This window comes from Procambarus clarkii, chromosome 73 (genome assembly GCF_040958095.1).
Source record: "Procambarus clarkii isolate CNS0578487 chromosome 73, FALCON_Pclarkii_2.0, whole genome shotgun sequence".
NCBI classification, from domain to species: domain Eukaryota; kingdom Metazoa; phylum Arthropoda; class Malacostraca; order Decapoda; family Cambaridae; genus Procambarus; species Procambarus clarkii.
In genome coordinates this window covers 23,293,944-23,316,026 of record NC_091222.1, presented here as the reverse complement: position 1 = coordinate 23,316,026, position 22,083 = coordinate 23,293,944, and the positions used below count along the sequence as shown (strand labels likewise).

The 22,083-nt window shown below is 39.4% G+C and overlaps 1 protein-coding gene across 1 annotated transcript in view; it reads left to right on the top strand.

Annotated features, from left to right (window-relative positions):
* The first annotated feature begins 9,119 nt into the window (after positions 1-9,119).
* LOC138356528 (zinc finger protein 271-like) overlaps positions 9,120-22,083 on the top strand; it is a 58,266-nt gene continuing 45,302 nt past the window's right edge. Inside the window, exon 1 of the mRNA XM_069312693.1 lies at positions 9,120-9,394. The gene's annotated coding sequence lies outside the window, so the exon portion shown is untranslated. The remainder of the gene's footprint in view (positions 9,395-22,083) is intronic.

Below are 22,083 nucleotides of genomic sequence, written 5' to 3'. Positions count from 1 at the left end.
TGTTTGAATGCAATTTTCTGTAATAATTTGTAATTGTATTTGTGCTGCTTTTTCAACAATGTTCCCCCCTCTTTTACCTCTATTTTTATTTGTTCTCAACACATTTTATTCTTTTTACCCATTAGTTTTAAGCTTTAGTCATTAATGTTTTTCCTGCCCGAAACGCTTTGCGTAAGTATGTTTCTGTGAATAATACAATTTCTCCCACCCTACCCATCAACATTGGTGTTCCTCAGGGCAGCATACTTGGCCCTCTCCTCTTTCTCATCTACATTAATGACCTTCCAAATGCCTCCCAACACCTCAAACCAATTCTATTTGCTGACGACACAACCTTCATTTACTCCAGCCCTGACCCCCTTGCTCTAAATGCCACAGTAAATACTGAGCTAGAGAAAGTCCATCTTTGGCTAACTGCCAACAAACTCACCCTTAACATTGACAAAACGTTTTATATTCTGTTTGGCAATAAATCCTCTAATCAGATAAATCTCAAAATAAACAATACCCAAATTTGTAACAAATTAGATGGCAAATTCCTTGGCGTTCTCATCGACCACAAGCTGAATTTCCAGGGTCACATTCTAAATATATCAAAAAAAGTTTCAAAAACTGTTGGCATTCTTTCTAAGATCAGATATTATGTACCCCGCCCTGCCCTGGTTACTCTCTATTACTCCCTCATCTATCCATACCTCAACTATGGTATTTGTGCTTGGGGTTCTACTACCCAAAATCATTTACGTCCTCTTATTACCCAACACAAAGCTGCTATTAGGACAATATCCAACTCTGGCCCCAGACATCACTCGGTACCCTTACTCAAATCTCTGAATATGTTAGATATTAAGTCACTGCACATTCTCTCTTGTGTATTATACATATATAAAACGCTGAACTGTAATGCCAATCCTGACCTCAAAAGCTTCATTGAAGGTTGTAACAGAACCCATGAGCACCACACCAGGAATAAATACAGTTTTGATATTCCTAGAGTACGACTTAATCAAACTAGAAATGCTCTACAAATCAAGGGACCCAGAATGTGGAATGACCTTCCCAACCATGTTAAAGACTGTACCTCTCTCAACCAGTTTAAGATAAAAACTAAACACTACCTAATAAATTCCCTGTAACCCACCTCACTCCTTTATTGTCAACCCATGTCTGTTATTTTATTATTATTATTTTTTTTAATCAACACTGTTTGTCAACCTATTGTATTTGTGCTGCTTTTTCAGTCATGTTCCCCCTTTTTTTTATCTTTATTTGTATTTGTTTTCAACACTTTTTATTCTTTATGCTCAATTAGTATTAAGTTCTAGATATTAATGTTTTTCTTGCCCGAAACGCATTGCGTAATAGTGGCTTTAGGCATTGTATGTACTAGCTCTATCTATATATCAATCCATTAATGTATCATCACTTGTATGTATGTACCTTACCTGAATAAACATATTTATATATTTATTTATTTTATAAGTGGCTTTAGGCATTGTATGTACTAGCTCTATCTATTAAGCCAACAAACTTTGTCAAATCTCTTTATGTATGTACCTTACCTAAATAAAAATTATTATTATTATTATTATTACACTATACCTAGATATATTCCTCAAATTATGCTACAATGTACTCTGTTGAATAATCCTCAAATTTAACTATAATGTACCTACTAATCTTCGTCAAATTTAACTATAATGTACCTACTAATCTTCGTCAAATTTTCGTACAATGTACCTGTTATCATTTTTTCATTTTGCTAGAAATAATCTACTTAAAATTATCTGTTAGACTAAGAACCTGCCCGAAACGCTATGCGTGTTAGTGGCTTTCCAAGAATGTAAAAACATCATTGATGTGTAATCTCATAAATCCAATGTATCTTCTTGTATTTATTTATTTATTTATTTATGCATATACAAGAATGTACATAAGGAATGTGAGGATACAAATATGGTAATTACAGTCTTGTAAAGCCACTAGCACGCGCAGCGTTTCGGGCAGGTCCTTAATCTAAGAAAATTTTAAGGAGGTAAATACTTGCAAAATTTATAGACAAAAAAATGATAACAGATTACATGAAATGAAAAAAAAAAAGAAGATGAGAGAAAATTGTAGGTACAGTATATTAAAGCACATAGGTAGCTAAGATTGATTGCAATGACAGCTTAAAATGGTAGTTGACAACAAATTGGTAGGCACAATACAGCAGAAACAATATAAGATTGATTGCAATGACAGCTTGAATGGTAGTTGACAAAAATTGGTAGTCACAATACAGCATATGGCTAGCACATAAAAGAAGACAGCAATGAACACAATGATAAGGTTGTTTGATATTACATAAAAATTAGGAGATTGGGTAACACTAGGTACAGAGCAAATTTAAAGCTCAGTGTAGGAAACTAAGAAGATGAAGTTAGGTACTTTTTGGTTTTGCTTTTAAATAAGGCAAAAGTTTTACAGTTTTTCAATTCACTAGGGAGTGAGTTCCATAGACTAGGTCCCTTAATTTGCATAGAGTGTTTACACAGATTAAGTTTGACCCTGGGGATATCAAAGAGATATTTATTTCTGGTGTGGTGATAATGGGTCCTATTACATCTGTCCAGGGAGAGTTTCAGAGCATGGTTTGCATTTAAGAACAGGGTTTTGTAAATGTAGTTGACACAAGAGAATGTGTGGAGGGAGTTAATATTTAGCAAGTTTGGGGATTTAAACAAGGGAGCTGAGTGTTGTCTGAAAGCAGAGTTAGTTATTATTCTGATAGCAGATTTTTGCTGTGTGATGATGGGCTTAATTAAGGTGGTTTGCAGTGGTAGACCGGCCCGGCCCCCATGCACAGATACCATAATTAAGATAGGGGTAGATTAGTACATAATATAGTGAGAGGAGAGCAGAGTTAGGAACATAATATAAAAAATAAAATAAATAAATATGTTTATTCAGGTAAGGTACATACATACAAGTGATGTTACATTAATGGATTGATATATAGATAGAGCTAGTACATACAATGCCTAAAGCCACTATTACGCAATGCGTTTCGGGCAAGAAAAACATTAATATCTAGAACTTAATACTAATTGAGCATAAAGAATAAAAAGTGTTGAAAACAAATACAAATAAAGATTAAAAAAAGGGGGAACATGACTGAAAAAGCAGAACAAATACAATAGGTTGACAAACAGTGTTGATTAAAAAAAAATAATAATAATAAAATAACAGACATGGGTTGACAATAAAGGAGTGAGGTGGGTTACAGGGAATTTATTAGGTAGTGTTTAGTTTTTATCTTAAACTGGTTGAGAGAGGTACAGTCTTTAACATGGTTGGGAAGGTCATTCCACATTCTGGGTCCCTTGATTTGTCCCTTGGTATCTGATTTTGGAGAGTATACCATCTGTCTTAGAGACTTTCTTAGTTATGTGTTGAATGTGGGTGCTGAAGTTGAGTCTCTTGTCTCGGAATAGGCCAAGAAACTTGCCATCATTTTTATTACTGATGTTAATGTTGTCTATCTGTAGCTGAATTGCATTTGATGATTTGCTTCCAAATAAGATGTAGTAAGTCTTTTCGATGTTTAATGTTAGTTTGTTCGTTGACATCCATAAGTGGACTTTTTTTAATTCATTATTCACAACATTATTTAGTGTATGTTGGTTGAGGTTTGAGTAGATAAGGGTAGTATCGTCAGCAAACAATATAGGTTTGAGAATATTAGAGACATTAGGCAGATCGTTTATGTATATAAGAAATAGAAGAGGTCCTAAAATGCTGCCCTGTGGCACTCCAACGGTAATTGGTAGAGTGGAAGAAGTTGTATCATTGATGGTTACATATTGGTGTCTGTCACTAAGATAGGATCGGATGTAGTCAAGGGCAAGGCCTCGGATTCCATAATGCTGGAGTTTAAGTAAGAGGTAGTTGTGATTAACAGTATCAAAGGCTTTTCTTAGGTCAATGAAGAGTCCAATCGGAAACTCATTTTTGTCAAGGGTTGAGTAGATAATGTCAAGGAGACTAATGATTGCATCATTGGTGCTCTTTTGGGACCGGAAGCCAAACTGGCAGGGGCTGAGTATGTCGAATTTTACGAGGTAGGAATAGAGCTGTTTGTAAATAATTTTTTCAAATATTTTTGATAGAATGGGTAGATTTGATATTGGTCTATAATTGTTTATGTCCGCCGGATTGCTTCCTTTATGGACTGGCGTTACTCTTGCTTTTTTGAGGATATCAGGGAAGGTGTGATACTCTATAGATTTGTTGAACAGTAGTGCTATGGGTGGGGCAAGGGCATGGGAGGCTCTCTTGTACACAATGGACGGAATTTCACTGGTGCAGGCGATGAGTCACAATAACGTGGCTGAAGTATGTTGACCAGACCACACACTAGAAATTGAAGGGACGACGACGTTTCGGTCCGTCCTGGACCATTCTCAAGTCGAATTTCACTGGTGTTCCCTGCCTTGGTTTTTAGAGAATGTATGATGAACACAACATCTGCCGGGCTGATTGGTGAAAGGAGAAGAGAGTTTGGATAGCTGCCTGAGAGATATGTGTTAATATGTGTCTGAGTCTGTGGGATTTTACTGGCAAGATTAGCACCAACCGATGAAAAGAAACTATTAAATTCATTTGCCATTTCTAAATCAGTTGACGGTATATCCCCATCCTTGTAGAGTTTTATTTGGTTATGTGAGTGTTGTTTAGTTCCTAGGATACTAGAGATAGTTTTCCAAGTGCTTTTCATGTTGCCTTTTGCTTCATTGAATCTATTCACATAATATGCAAGTTTTGCCTTTTTATGATACTGGTAAGCATTGATGAGTACCTTTTAGCTACTTCCTTTGAAACTAGGCCAATCCTAACTTTCTTTTCATATTCATGTTTCTTGTTGATTGAGTTGAGAATGCTACTTGTGAGCAATGGATTGTTTAATCTTTTGTCAGTTACTTGCTTGGTAAGAAGGGGACAATGAAGGTTGTAGAGGCTTAGAGTTTTGGAGAGGAAGAGGTTAGCTAATGAATTTATATCATGGGTATTATTGAATTCAGAATCCCAGTTAATATTGTAAAGTGCCTCTGTAAGATTGTCTAAAGCTGATTCACTGTGTAGCCTAAATGAAAGTTTCTTGCTTTTTGGTGGTGTTATGTCCATGTTCGCTATGAGAAAGGTAGGATAGTGGTCAGTTGTTCTGTCGTAGATTATACCAGATACAAGGGGAGCTGTTATGTTTGTCCATATGTGGTCCAAGGTAGTGGCTGATGTTTGAGTGACTCGGGTAGGTTTGGTGATTGTGGGGATTAGCATACAGGAGTTCATGCTGTTAAGGAAATAGTAAACTTGAGAGCAATTTTGTTGACCCAGGTCAATATTAAAATCTCCTCCCAGAATGATGTGGTTTTTGTTGAGATTGTTGTATATAATAAGATTCCTTAGGTTGTCTGAGAAAGAAGCTATGTTAGTATTGGGAAATCTATAGATGGCTCCAATAGTCAAAGAGGATTTAAGGGATTTAATTGTAAACTGAGCAAAAGTATATTCACAGTAGTCATCTCTGTCACTAATAACACTGTTGCAGATAAATGTACAACAATACAATACAATACAATTTTATTTAGGTAAGGTACATACATACAATAAATATTTACAAGGATTGTTTGACTTATAGGTAGAGCTAGTACATACAATGCCTAAAGCCACTATTACGCAAAGCGTTTCGGGCATGATAAACTTAAATGACAAGCTTAATACTAATTGAGCATAATGAGTAGAATGAAAACAAGAAATGAAAACATAGATGAAAAAGCAGCACAAATACAATTATGTCGACAAACAGCGCTCTTTAAAGAAAAAAACAGACATTGGTTGACAATAGAAGGGTAAGGTAGGTTACAGGGAATTTATTAGGTATAGCTTCGCTTTTAACTTAAACTGGTTGAGAGAGGTACAGTCTTTAACATGGTTGGGAAGGTCATTCCACATTCTGGGCCCCTTGATTTGTAGAGCATTTCTAGTTTGATTAAGTCGTACTCTAGGAATATCAAAACTGTATTTATTTCTGGTGTGATGCTCATGGGTTCTGAAACAACCTTCTATGAAGCTTTTGAGATCAGGATTGGCATTATAGTTTAGCGTTTTATATATGTATAATACACATGAGAGAATGTGCAGTGACTTAATGTCTAACATATTCAGAGATTTAAGTAGGGGTACCGAGTGATGTCTGGGGCCAGAATTGGATATTGTCCTAATAGCAGCTTTGTGTTGAGTAATTAGAGGACGTAAGTGATTTTGGGTAGTAGAGCCCCAAGCACAAATACCATAGTTGAGATATGGATAGATAAGGGAGTAATAGAGAGTCACCAGGGCAGGGCGTGGTACATAATATCTGATCTTAGAAAGAATGCCCACAGTTTTTGAAACTTTTTTTGATATGTTTAGAATGTGTCCCTGGAAATTAAGCTTGTGGTCAATGAGAATGCCAAGGAATTTGCCATCTAATTTGTTACAAATTTGGGTATTGTTTATTTTGAGATTTATTTGATTAGAGGATTTATTGCCAAACAGAATATAGAAGGTTTTGTCAATGTTAAGGGTGAGTTTGTTGGCAGTTAGCCACAGATGGACTTTATTTAGCTCAGTATTTACTGTGGCATTTAGAGCAAGGGGATCAGGACTGGAGTAAATGAAGGTTGTGTCGTCAGCAAATAGAATTGGTTTGAGGTGTTGGGAGGCATTTGGAAGGTCATTAATGTAGATGAGAAAGAGGAGAGGGCCAAGTATGCTGCCCTGGGGAACACCAATGTTGATGGGTAGGGTGGGAGAAATTGTATTATTCACAGAAACATATTGGAGCCTGTCAGTAAGGTAGGATTTGAGGTATTGTAGGGAGTGTCCTCTGACTCCATAATGATGTAATTTAAGAAGAAGGTTTTGGTGGTTGACAGTGTCAAAAGCTTTACGCAGGTCCACAAACAACCCAACAGGGAACTCATTTTTATCAAGAGCTGTATGAATCGAGTTAAGCATACTAATAAGTGCATCGTTAGTGCTTTTTTTGGGTCTGAAGCCATATTGGCAAGGGCTAAGTATATTGAGTTTGGCTAGATATGAGTAAAGCTGCTTATAGATTAGTTTTTCAAAAATTTTTGACAAGTTTGGCAGGATAGATATAGGTCTGTAGTTGTTAACATCTGTGAGATTACCACATTTGTGGACAGGCGTTACTCTCGCTTTTTTTAGAATATCTGGGAAGGTTTGGAGTTCAAGTGACTTGTTGAAGAGCAAAGCAATAGCAGGGGCTAAAGATCTGGAGGCTTTTTTATAAATTAAAGTTGGTATCTCCTCAAGGGCACCAGACTTGGTTTTAAGGGAAAGCAAACTCAAAAGGGGCTTACAGGGGTACAATGGAGTAAGGGAAATTTAAGCTAATGATTATTAACTATAAATAGTTCAGTTATGACTGTATAATTAATAAGACCTGAAGAACTATTTATGCACTCAATTAAATAATTTCAGTAAATGACTAGTTAAGAGTAAGTTAAAAATTAAGTCAGAAAATGAAACAATGAGACTTAGGAAACCTAGCCCCACTAGTTGACAGGGGGTTAATTAAGTTAATTCACTGGGAGTGATAATGAGCTGAGACAGACCACATTGGGAGAGGAAAGCGTTGAGGTTCTCTTCTTTAGTAATTGTGAACATTTTGCCCTCTGCGGTTTTTCTCACCTTTATCAGTCCATCTCTAACGAAGCACTGATGAATCGCATCTGGGTTTTTTTGACGGATTTGACGCAGGCGGTAGAGGAGGTGCTGTCTGTTCCTAGTCAAGCACTCGTTGATGTATAATCCCTTCCGTTGGGCTACAGCTGTCCGGACTAGATTGGATTTCGTGAACTGGGAAGACAGCTTCAGGCGAATTTTCCGTTGGTTTTGACTTGATGGATTCTTTTTGCCTACTCTGTAGGCAGCAATAACGTCAGATTTGTTTAGAATGAGCTGCAATTTGTCTTTTAAGAGATCCAGAGCTGTATCTCGGCATTTAGATGTATCTCGGTAATATATAGCTGTGCCACCACCTTTTTTATTAGGCCTACAGTTATGAATGGCTTTATAACCAGCTAAGTTGTAGAGTTGGGTATAGTCTTTATTTAGCCAAGTTTCTGTTAAAATAATGAACGATAGGTTAGTACCTATTGCTGTGAGTAATGCATTTAAATCGTCAAAATGTTTACCAAGTGATCTAACATTTTGGTTATAAACTGATAGACAGGTGCTATTTTGAAGTTTGTTTTTAGCCTGGTGTGCTGTGAAATACTTGCAATAATGATGATCAATGTGCTGGTTGGTGTAGATATGAGACAGAAGATTTTGATCAGGATCAATATCAGTGTGCATAGAGATGCAGAGGGATCACGATACAAGATACACGATAAAGCAAAACACAAGAATAAAAGCAAATACAACAAAATAGTAACAATTTAGAAGTAAAATAAAGATCCAATAGATAGCCAGGGAGGACACAGAAGTTACATAAAATAAAAAAACAAAAATCAGTAGAGACTGACAATATAAATGTAAAATAAAAAATAATAAGAAAAATAATAATCATAAAAAAATGATCTTGAAGATAATTAGCTTAGTAATTGTTAATTAACAGGGTAATAAAAAGCCCTAGGTTTAGTGACAAGGGGATTAACTAAGAACAAATAATTAAGAGTATAAAACAGGCAAAGATGACAAAAAAAAAAAAAAAATAAAAATAAAAATAAACACCTTTGGAAAGGAAAGGCAGAGCTTAAGTACACTTTGGTTGTATGTGAGACTACAAATTATGTTCTGGTTATTCAGCTGATATCCCACAGTCATCCAGGAAAGAAGTGAGGTGTGCTTCAGTGGTTATCTAGCAGTAACAGGTACCAGAGAGTTTCCCAGATATGTCGCTTGCATCCTACGATAGGTCAATAGGTAGCTTAGGGTTACGTTAATGAGTTTAACAGGCAAAATATCCCGGTCAACTAATATAAGCAATGCATACAATTAGAAGTTCCAAGACAAGCAACCATAGAAAACGTGAAGGTTGCGAGACGCGGAAGAGAAGCGACGGTCCGAGATCCGCACCAAAACAACAACAACCACAGCTTCGTCGCCCCTAAATCAACACAACAACCACAGCCATCACGGCCGGGCTCAAACCTCTCTCTCAACACTCCTGCAGTCGTCACCAGGGGAACACCTTCTACCAAACTACGTCTACCATAAAGAACATATTGTCTGGGTGTGATTTGTCTCGAGTCCAGGTCATTATAACTTACGCCGTTATCGGCGTTCTTCACACCACAAGATAACAACTTTTATCATGGACCTCCTTAACCCTGTGGAGGTGAGTTAAAAGATGGTGCCCTACTTTCTGTCCTCCATACACAGTCTTCCCCCCCCCCACCTGTTATTACACCATAATATTACATTACAAAGGGAGCCGGTCGGCTGAGCGGATAGCACGCTGGACTGTGATCCTGTGGTCCCGGGTTCGATCCCGGGCGCCGGAGAGAAACAATGGGCAGAGTTTCTTTCACCCTATGCCCCTGTTACCTAGCAGTAAATAGGTACCTGGGTGTTAGACAGCTATCACGGGCTGCTTCCTGGGGGTGGAGGCCTGGTCGAGGACCGGGCCGTGGGGACACTAAAAAGCCCCGAAATCATCTCAAGATAACCTCAAGAAGATTCCCGTCTTGCACAGTCGGCCCACCTTGCAAAGTCGGCCCCACCATGCACAGTCGGCCCCACCATGCACAGTCGGCCCTACCTTGCACAGTCAGCCCCACCTTGCATCGTCGGCCCCACCTTGCACAGTTGGCCCCACCTTGCAGAGTCAGTCCCACCTTGCACAGCCCATATTAGGTAGGTTTTAATGTCCAGTGAACAGTCTTGTATATGACATCACATGTTAGACTGGCCTAGGTTTAGGTTGCCTAAGGTTACCTCAAATTAAAAAAAAATTCAAATGTTTATTTAGGTAAAGTACATACATACAAGGGGTGATACAGATATTGATGAATATATAGATAGAGCTAGTACATATAATGCCTGAAGCCACTATTACGCAAAGCGTTTTGGGCACGAAAAACACTAAAGACTAAAACATAAGAACATAAGAACAAAGGCAACTGCAGAAGGCCTATTAGCCCATACGAGGCAGTTCCTATTTATAACCACCCAATCCCACTCATATACATGTCCAACCCATGCTTGAAACAATCGAGGGACCCCACCTCCACCATGTTACGCGGCAATTGGTTCCACAAATCAACAACCCTGTTACTGAACCAGTATTTACCCAAGTCTTTCCTAAATCTAAACTTATCCAATTTATACCCATTGTTTCGTGTTCTGTCTTGTGTTGATACTTTTAATACCCTATTAATATCCCCTTTGTTATGTCCATTCATCCACTTGTAAACCTCTATCATGTCATCCCTAACTCTTCGCCTTTCCAGTGAATGCAATTTTTTAATCTTTCTTCATATGAAAGATTTCTAATTTGGGGAATTAACTTAGTCATCCTACACTGGACACGTTCAAGTGAATTTATATCCATTCTATAATATGGCGACCAAAACTGAACTGCATAATCTAAATGGGGCCTAACCAGAGCAAGATATAGCTTAAGAACCACACCAGGTGTCTTGTTACTAACGCTGCGATTAATAAATCCGAGTGTCCGATTTGCCTTATTACGAACATTCATGCATTGATCCTTTTGTTTTAAATTCTTACTAATCATAACTCCCAGATCCCTTTCGCAATCCGACTTCGCAATCTCAACACCATCTAGCTCGTATCTTGTAACTCTATCATCATTACCTAGCTTCAGAACTTTACATTTATCAGCATTAAACTGCATCTGCCAATCCTTCGACCATTTCAAAACCCTATCTAGATCAACTTGAAGTGATAGTGAGTCCTCCTCCAAATTAATTTCCCTACCGATTTTCGTATCATCGGCAAATTTGCAAATGTTGCTACTCAAACCTGAATCTAAATCATTTATATATATTATAAACAACAGAGGTCCCAGGACAGAGCCTTGAGGCACTCCACTTGCAACATTTTCCCACTCTGACTTGACTCCATTTATACTAACTCTGTTTCCTTTGGTATAGCCATGCCCTAATCCAGCTTAATATAGCATGCTAATTGAGATTAAAGTATAAAATGTGTTGAGAAAAAAAAAAAAGAAGGGGGATCATGGCAGGAAAACAGCAAAAATATAATTTGGTTGACAAACAGCATTGTTTAAAAATAGCAGACATGGGTTGACATTATAAGGGTAAGGAAGGTTACAGGGAGTTAATTAGGTAGTGCTTAGTTTTTATCTTAAACTGGTTGAGAGAGGTACAGTCTTTAACATAATTGGGAAGGTCATTCCACATTCTGGGTCCCTTGATTTGTAGAGCATTTCTAGTTTGATTAAGTCGTACTCTTGGAATATCAAAAAGGTATTCGTTTCTGGTGTGGTGCTCATGGGTTCTGTTACAACCTTCAATGAATCTTTTAAGGTCAGGATTGGCATTACAGTTCAGCGTTTTATATATATATATATATATATATATATATATATATATATATATATATATATATATATATATATATATATATATATATATATATATATATATAATACACAAGAGAGGATGTGCAGTGACTTAATATCTAATATATTTAGAGATTTGAGAAGGGGTACTGAGTGATGTCTGGTGCCAGAGTTGGATATTGTCGTAATAGCAGCTTTGTGTTGAGTAATTAGAGGACGTAAATGATTTTGGGTAGTAGAACCCCAAGCACAGATACCATAATTGAGATAAGGATAGATGAGGGAGTAATAGAGTGTCACCAGGGCAGGGCGAGGTACATAATATCTGATCTTAGAAAGAATGCCAACAGTTTTTGAAACTTTTTTTGATATATTTAGAATGTGTCCCTGGAAATTCAGTTTGTGATCAATGAGAACGCCTAGGAATTTGCTGTGTATTTTGTTACAAATTTGGGTATTATTTATCCTGAGATTTATTTGATTTGAGGATTTATTGCCAAACAAAATATAGAAAGTTTTGTCAATGTTGAGGGTGAGTTTGTTGGCAGTTAGCCAAAGATGGACTTTATTTAGCTTAGTATTCACTGTGACATTAAGAGCAAGGGGGTCAGGACTGGAATAAATGAAGGTTGGGTCGTCAGCAAATAGAATTGGTTTGAGGTGTTGGGAGGCATTTGGAAGGTCATTAATGTAGATGAGAAAGAGTAGAGGGCCAAGTATGCTGCCCTGAGGAACACCAATGTTGATGGGTAGGGTGGGAGAAATTGAATTATTCAAAGAAACATACTGGAGCCTGTCAGTAAGGTAAGATTTGAGGTATTGAGGTATTGTATTGCAATTATTGTATATTGTACCTCTGACTCCATAATGATGTAATTTAAGAAGAAGGTTTTGGTGGTTGACAGTGTCAAATGCCTTATGCAGGTTCACAAATAAACCAACAGGGAGCTCAATTTTATCAAGAGCTGCATGTATTAAGTTGATCATACTAATAAGTGCATCATTAGTGCTTTTTTGGGGTCTCAAGCCATACTGACAAGAGCTAAGTATATTGTATTTGGCTAGATAAGAGTAAAGCTGCTTGTAGATCAGTTTTTCAAATATTTTTGACAATTTTGGCAGAATTGATATAGGTCTGTAGTTGTTAACATCTGTGAGATCACCACATTTGGGGACAGGGGTTACTCTCACTTTTTTTAGAATATCTGGAAAGGTTTGGAGTTCAAGTGACTTGTTGAAGAGCAATGCAATAGCAGGGGCTAAAAATCTGGAGGCTTTTTTGTAAATTAAAGTTGGTATCTCCTCAAGGGGACTAGACTTAGTTTTAAGGGAAAGGATTATCTCATTAACATCACTGGAATTTGCAGACGTTAGGTACAGAGACTGTGGATAGTTACCTGTAAGATAGTCCTGAACATCAGTACTAGAAGATGGAATATAATTTGCAAGGGATGACCCAATGGAAGAGAAGAACCTATTTAATTCAATAACAGTATCAGAGGCTGTAAGCTGACCAGGTTATGTTGGTCCAGATGTGATCAAGAGCTGTGGCAGTACTATCAGTGATTCTAGTAGGTCTTGTGATTAAGGGTATGAGGAAGCAGGAATTCATACAGTTGAGGAAGCTGGCAGCAGTAGGGTTTTCAGGCTCGCAGAGGTCAATATTAAAGTCCCCTGCGATAATTAGATGGTTTTTGTTCAGTCTGTTATCTAGTATTAGATTTCTAAGGTTAGAGTTGAATTCGAACACATCAGTGTTAGGAATTATAATAATAATAATAATAATAATAATTTTTATTTAGGTAAGGTACATACATACAATAAATTTTTACAAAGATTGGTTGACTTATAGGTAGAGCTAGTACATACAATGCCTAAAGCCACTATTACGCAAAGCGTTTCGGGCATGATAAACTTAAATGACAAGCTTAATACTAGTTGAGCATAATGAGTAGAATGAAAACAAGAAATGAAAACATAGATGAAAAAGCAGCACAAATACAATTATGTCAACAAACAGCGCTCTTAAAAAAAACAGTTCTATAGACTGCTATATTCTATATCTATATATTCTATATTCTATATAATATATTCTATATTCTATATTCTATATCTATATATATCTATATATTAGATATATTCTATATCTAATTCTATAGACTGCTCCCACAGTCAGGACAGACTCAGCACCTAGACTCTGAAACTGGCGAAGATATACTCCCACAGTAGTCTCTGGTTCTAATTACTTTTAAGCATGTTAGTTCCTGGTGGTAGTAAAGAGCAGTACCACCACCTCTCTGAATTAGTCGACAGTTGTGAATTGCTGAGTAGTTCGGCATGTTAAAGAGTTGAGTAGTATCCTCTTTTAACCACGTTTCAGTAAGTATAATAAAAGAGAATTTGTTGCCAATAGTTTCAATGAAGGCACTAACATCATTGAAGTGTTTGCTGGTTGGCTGGGTCTATACTTGTTTGCATAAGAAGGCTGGTTGTAGGAAAACAAGGCATAGAATGGGAATTACAAAATAAAATTTTGATATAAAAGGGGGGAAATAATAAAAATCTAAACAAGACTATACAAGACAAACACAAAATGAACAACACACAAAAAAAAAGAAAAATGAGGTAGATTGCTTACAAGTACTCTCAGGTACACTGTATGTAATAATTTGCATTTTGAGACAGGCAAACCAAGGGGTACAATGGAGTAAGGGAGTATGGCGAGGCTAGGCATCCTAGGTAATAAATGAAAGCAAAGAAAAAGGTGAATAATAAATATAGGCAAATTTAATCTAATGATTATTAACTATAAATAGTTTAGCTATGTTCCTATAATTAGTAAGAACTAAAAAAAATATTAATGCACTCAATTAACTAAGTCCAATAAATGATTAATAAAAATTGAATTGAAATTTAATTTAAAAAAGTGCAACAAAGAGACTTTGGATACCTAGCCCGCTCTAGGTGACAAGGGGGTTAATTATGTTGACTTAATGAGAGTGATAATAAGGCGAGACAAACCACATTGGGAGAGGAAAGTGTTGAGGTTATCCTCATTAGCAATTGTAAACATTTTACCTCCTGAAGTCTTTCTCACTTTAATCATGCCATCTCTAACGAAGCACTGATGAATCGCAGTTTTTGGGTTTTGGGTTTTGGGTTTTTGGGTTCTGCGTTTTGATAACGGATTTGATGCAGGCGGTGGAGGAGTTGCTGTCTTTTTCTAGTCAAGCACTCGTTGATGTAGATTTGCTTTCGTTGGGATCCAGCTGTCTGGACAAGATGCGATTTTATGGTTTGGGAAGCTAGCTTGAGGCGAATTTTACGCTGGTCCTGTTGGATTCTTTTTGCCTACTCTGTAGGCAGCAATAATGTCTGTTTTATTTAGAGTGACATGCAATTTGTCTTTTTTTATGAGAGCATGAACTATTTCAATACACTTTTCACCTTCACGTTCCACAGGAATATCTTGGGATGACAGAACAACAGAGTCCAGCAGCTTTTGCTGGTCTTGTTCATCCTGGGAGATGGAATGTTGGGCGGATAATGTACTGATACATACAGTCATTTTGTTAAGAGCTTCCTCTTGTTTTTTTTATGGCTTCATTAGTTTTCAGACGTATGTTTTTTTCATGGAGATCATTCAAGTCATGCTGAAGTTGATCTTGGCTAGCCTTATAGTTTCTAATATCCTCACGAAGAAGGGTTATTTCTTGTTGTTGTTGATGAAGGTTCACGCAGTTCGCTTGATTCTCAGTTTGAAGACTCAGGATGATCATATTTTGAGTCTCAAGGACTAGGCACGACTTTTTGAACCACTGATTCTCAGCCTAGTTAGGGAAATCCAGTGATGGACCAGAAGCACCCTTGAATTTTGTAAAGTAGGATGTAAGCGTGGAATCAGGAGAGGGTTGAGAGGACACAGCTCCTTGGCTCAGAGATGGGGGTGGAGGGGAGAGCAGCACCGCCACCTCGGACCCCAGAGCTTCCAGACAGAGAAACACGAAGGCTGTCAGTGTTTATCGGGATGGATGCCTTGTTAGGGGCTTTAATTGTTGCTCTTATTTACCTGCGCAGTCCTGTTTTTGGGAGACATGATTGGTCGAGAATGGACTGGAATATATGTTGTGGCTGAAACTTGCGTCAGGCGGCGCGGAAGCAGGCAGGGGCGGGCAGCAAGCACTGGTACTCACAGCCGGAGAGGATTTTTTTAATTTTGTTGAATGTTGTTTTTGAATCAACCTTACCCTTGTAAGGTTGGGTAAGGTTTAGGTAGGGTGAGGATTAGGTTTGGTAAGGTTTAAGCTTTGTTAGGTTTGGTAATGTTTTGGTTAGGGTAGGTTTAGGTTGGGTAAGGTTTAGGTTGGGAAAGGTTTAGGTTGGGTAAGGTTTAGTTTGGGTAAGGTTTAGTTTGGGAAAGGTTTAGTTTGGGTAAGGTTTAGGTTGGGTAAGGTTTAGGTTTAATAAGATTTAGGTTAGGGTAGGAATAAGTTGGGTAAGGTTTAGGTTAGGGTAGATTTATGTTGGGTAAGGTTTAGGTTGGGTAAGTTTTAGATTGGGTAAGGTTTTGGTTGGTAAAGTTTAGGTTGGGTAAGGTTTGGGTTGGATACGGATTGGGTTGGGTAGGATTAGGTTCGATAAGGATTAGGTTGGGTAAGGTTTGGGTTGGGTAGAGTTTAGGTTGGATAAGGTTTAGGTTGGATAAGGTTTAGGTTGGATAAGGTTTAGGTTGCGTAAGGATTGGGTTGGGTATGGATTAGGTTCGGTAAGGATTAGGTTGGGTAAGGTTTGGGTTGTGTAAGTTTGGGATGGGTAAGGTTTGGGTTGGGTAAGGGTTAGGTTAGGTAAGGTTTAGGTTGGGTAAGGTTTAGGTTGGGTAAGGTTTGAGTTAGGTAAGGATTGGGCTCAGTAAGGATTAGGTTCAGTAAGGTTTGGGATGGGTAAGGTTTGGGTTGGGTAAGGTTTGGGCTGGGTAAGGTTTAGGTTGGGTAAGGTTTTAGTTGGGTAAGGTTTTATTTGGGAAAGGTTTAGGCTGAGTAAGGTTTAGATTGGGTATGGTTTAGATTTGGTAAGGTTTAGGTTGGATAAGTATTAGGTTGGATAAGGTTTAGGTTGGGTATGGTTTAGGTTGAGTAAAGTTTAGGTTTAGTAAGGATTAGGTTTGGTAAGGTTTAGGTTCGGTAAGGTTTGGGTTGGGTAAGGTTTGGATTGGGTAAGGTTTGGGTTGGGTATGGTTTGGGTTGGGTATGGTTTGGGTTGGGTAAGGATTAGATTTGGTAAGAGTTGGTAAGGTTTAGGTTTGTAAGGTTCAGGTTGGGTAAGGTTTAGGTTTGTAAGGTTCAGGTTGGGTAAGGTTTAGGTTTGTAAGGTTCAGGTTGGGTAAGGTTTAGGTTGGGTAAAGTTTAGGTTAGGTAAGGATTAGGTTGGGTGGGTCCATAGAATTATCCAAATTCTACCCAAATCCACCAAAATTTACCCAAATCCCGCTAGCATTATGTATGTAATGAAAAATATGGTATACTTACTCACTATAATGTTGGTGTTGAATGCAGAACATGATCAAACCTATTTTTACTCTGAAATAATATAATTTCATAACGAAATTAGAAGTAAATATGTAGCAAGTGACGCCATCGGAAGTCGACTGTCCAAGCGACAATGTTGTGGAGTGACTTATCCAAGTCACTCAACACCTTATCTTATTGTCGCCTGGAGAGTGCTGCCATATCAACCTCCTGTACACAATGATCCAGTCAACACACTTCTTTGTTCAAATTGTCACAAATTTAATTGGTGATATTAACCCTTGGGCTGCTAAGGGTCATAATGGCTTCAACACCCACAGGCACAACAACAACAAAAATACAAAAAATTCTTTAGTCATATAAAAGTGTTCATTTGTGTTCCCTGATCACGGAAAAATAAAAAAAAAATCGTAGGTAGCATATTTTGGCCACAATCGGGTGGGAAAATCTGGCAAAAAAGAGGCGTTGACAGAGCAGTCACTAGACGAGGTCTGCTCCACCCGAGCTGTCAGGCGGGGGTTGCCACAAAGATATTACCTAATTATTTCAATGTCTCTGATTTTTCTATGTTTTTTTTTGCAGTAATATTATTGAACAGTGTGTATTGTGATATACAATATTTATATAAAAAATGTGTGAACCATCGCTGTGCGAGGGAGTGGCAGCGAGTGGCTGGCTGGTGTGTGGTGGTCACTCCTCGTTGCATTTTGACTTACAATACCAACTTAGTGGTTCGTTATGGTGAGCAAAACATGCAGATACTTATATATAACCTGTGTATTTAGTGTAATAACAGCAAAACTATTTGTTTATTGTTTTATGAACAAATCATATGACAACCTGCTCTCGCACAAGACAGCACATATATGACTTAATGCTTAAAGTTAATGTGTTGAATATGAATTAGTACATATGTGGTATATTCCCAGTTACATTTTTTCCAAGGCCCAAACTCTTCCTCACGTACCAATTTACGTCTCACAGTACCCGTCCATCGCCGTAGACAGCAGAATAGTCATGATTGGTTCAATTATAATGAAAATTGTAGTTTTCAGGTCCCAAGTGGGTTGTGAAATTTACATACTGTTGTCTATGCTCTTAAAATATTACAGATCAGCTACATCCTATTGAAGGTTCGTAGTTTAGTTTTGAGAAATATTAGTTGTTTTTAGTAAATTATAATAAGGACTATAAATTATTACATAATATAATAATGCTTCACCAATCAACATTATATACACTAGTCTGCTTTAAAAATCTTTTAAGAATGTATTGTAGGAACGTCAACAGAAAACGATGTTACGTTGGAATGTCTATGGGGTAAACTACTGCAAACAGGATGGTATAGTGTCTACTACCTACTGTAGGATGGGTATAGAGTCCACTACCACCTGTTAGGTGGGTAAGGGGTCCATACCGCTTGTAGGATGGGTCTGGGCCCAATAACTACCCATAGGATAGGTATGGGGTCCTCTACCACCTACTGCATATGGTCCACTACCACACAGGATGTGTATGGCATCCACTACCACCTGCATGATGGGTATGGGGTCCACTACTGCCCACAGGATGGGTTTGGGGTCCACTATCATCTACAGGATGAGTATGTGCAGTAGTGGTACTGCCCACTGAATGGGTATATGTTCCACTTCCACCCAAAGGATGTGTGTGGCGTCCACTATACCGCCCACAGGATGGGCATGGGGTCCACAATCACCCACAGGATGAAAATTGTGTCTGCTACCGCCCACAGGATGGGTATGGCCTCCATTGCCGCCCACAGCACGAGTGTAGGGTCCAGTTCCGTCCACGGAATGGGTATATGGTTAACTACCGCCGACAGGATGAGTATATCGTCTACTACCGCCCACAGGATGGGTATGGGGTTAACTACCACCCATAGGACGCGTATGGGGTCCACTACCGCCCACAGGGTGGGTATTGGATCTATTACCGACCACAATATGCTTATGGGGTCAAGTACCGCACACAGGATAGGTATGGGGTCCACTACCACCAACTGGATGGGTATAGGGTCCACTAGTACCCACAAGATGGGTATGGGGTCCACTACCTCCCACAGGATGGGTATGGGGTCCACTCCCACCCACAGGATGGGTATGATGTCCAATGCTGTCCACAAGATTGTATGGGGTCCACTACCGCAAACAGGATGGGCATGGGGTCCACTTTCACCAACAGGATGAGTATATTGGGTCCACTCCCTTCCACAGGATGGGTATGGGGTCCACTATCACTCACGGGCTTGGGTATGGGGGCAACTACAGCTCACGAGATGGGGTATGGGGTCAAGTACAGCTCAAGGATAAATATAAATTCACCTACTTCCCACGAGGTGTTGGTGTTGGAAGGGGTGGTGGTGTTGGGAGTGGTGGTGGTGCTGGGAGTGGTTGGGAGTTACAAGTAGAATGTTGAATTTCAAGAAAGAACAAGTATATACTATGCCTAAAGCACTAATACGCACAGCGTTTTGGGCAAGATCTGGGAACACCTTAAAAACTAAGACTTAAGACTAATTGAGATCAACAGCATGAACTGAACTGACATATGTTGACATTTAGGAGATAAGGTAAGTTACAATTCAATATCTTTCTTTATTATGCATCCCATACCCATCCCGTGGCCGGTGGTGTAAAGGATTACAGAGGCACATAATCGGTTCAGGAACTGAACCCTCTAGTTCGTTTAGCTAAGCAAATAACAATCTTTTAACGCTAGTTACACAATTATTAATGTTATATATACATGTACACATACTCATACATACATGTACATATATATACATATACATATATACACACATTCACATACATATTCAATCACCTACACAAATACACGCACATCAATAATCTTTTGTATCATAAGTGATTTAACAAGAGGCTCACAACAGTCACTATACATCTATGGTGAGTCATACAGTTACTAGTCTTGCTGCACACCTGCCCAACTGTGCGGCAGCTTTACAGTCATGTGCTCCACACCCACCCGACTGGGCGGCAGCTTTACAGTCATATGCTCCACACTCATCCAACTGGGCGGCAGCTTTACAGTCATGTGCTCCACACCCACCCAACTGGGCGGCAGCTTTACAGTCATGTGCTCCACACCCACCCAACTGGGCAGCAGCTTTACAGTCATGTTCCACACCCACCCAACTGGGCGGCAGCTTTACAGTCATGTTCCACACCCACCCAACTGGGCGGCAGCTTTACAGTCGTGTGCTCCACACCCACCCAACTGGGTGGCAGCTTTACAGTCGTGTGCTCCACATCCACCCAACTTTACGGCATCTTTACAGTCATGTGCTCCACACCCACCCAACTGGGCGGCAGCTTTAAAGTCATGTGCATGCATTACCTACAGTAAGCAAATTTTGGATACTTCGCTAAGATTTTGGGCAGCACATCATTATGAATGAAGTACTTACACATTTCTTGAACACCATTGATGGTGTTATCTCTGAATTCCACGATTTTTTCACATTCCATTATATAATGACCCTAAGTATGCGAGTAGTCCTGCTGACAGAGTTTACATTTAGTCAGATCTACATCAACAGATGTTACAAACTCCCAGAGGTACATGTAGCCAAGCCTAAGCCTAGCAGTGGTAACATCTAGAAGTTTGCTAACCTTATTGGATGATCTATAGACGTGCGGTACTTCCTGCATAATAGAATGATGATAAATGGAGGAACTGGTGTGAATTTCACTTTGCCTCAAGTCTCCGAAATTCAGTTGATGTTCCCGGAATATTACAGTAGGGTAAAGTGTGACTAGAGCGACGCGCACCAGCTGCCAGGTGGCACTCCATGGAGTGCCAGCCGACAGGTGGCGCTCGCGTCGCTCTAGTCACACAGGCTTTTGGGGGAATTTCCCGGAAGTTTTGGCGCGTTTCAGACGCTCTCACCTGACAGGTGACGCGCGGGTGTCTAGTCACACAGGCTTTTGGGGGAATTTCCCGGAAGTTTTGGCGCGTTTCGGACGCGTGTGAGCGTGTTGTGTTTGGGTATGTGGACAGGAAAGAGGGGAGGTCATGTTGGGCAGCTGACAGGTGGCGCGCGTCGCTCCCGTCCTCAAGTTTTTTGGGGGGAATTTCCCGGAAGTTATGGCGCGAGGATAAGAGTGGAATATGAGGAAGGAGTAAATGAATATGTATGTGTGTTTGTCATAGACTTAATCCTGAGTGAGGTTAATATTAGTTTGATGATCGTGATTAGAGGATGAGAGGGGAACCAGCATATTGGATATGTTGTTTGGGGAGGGGGGGAGGGAGAGGAGAACCCACATACCTGAGAGGAAGGCCGGGGAGGTCCATTAGCTTCCCCCCCTACAGGAAGTCGCACGTGTTGAGGGGTGAGAGAGCGAGAGGGCACTCTCCTGCGGAAGTGGAGGCCATTTTGTCTAAAAGGTTTTCGTTGTCTTCAGAGTGTTGATGTTCGTCCCATGACGACTCCCCATACACTGTGGATTCCGGTAAGGAGGCGCGAGGTACTTACTCCTGCCGACAGACACACCTGTCAGCCATCAATCAATCACTCCCACCCCTCATCCCCACCCACTCCCATACCGGGCAACCATTACCAGTGCGTTTCGCTACGGTTCGCGACTCTATCTCTCTGTCTCTGTCTCTCTCTCTATCTCTCTCTCTATCTCTCTCTGTCTCTGTCTCTATCCCTGTCTCTGTCTCTGTCTCTGTCTCTATCTCTCTCTCTCTGTCTCTCTCTCTCTCTCTATCTCTCACTCTGTCTCTGTCTCTGTCTCTCTCTGTCTCTCTCTCTCTCTCTCTCTCTCTCTCTCCAGATCATTTAATAGTTGGGGAAAGTAACATCATTTTCCTTTCTTCTGCTGCCGCTGTTCACATATCTTTCTCCATTTCACTTAGACTGTCAGCCCATCAGAGGATGACCATCATGTCAATTTTCAAGCCCGC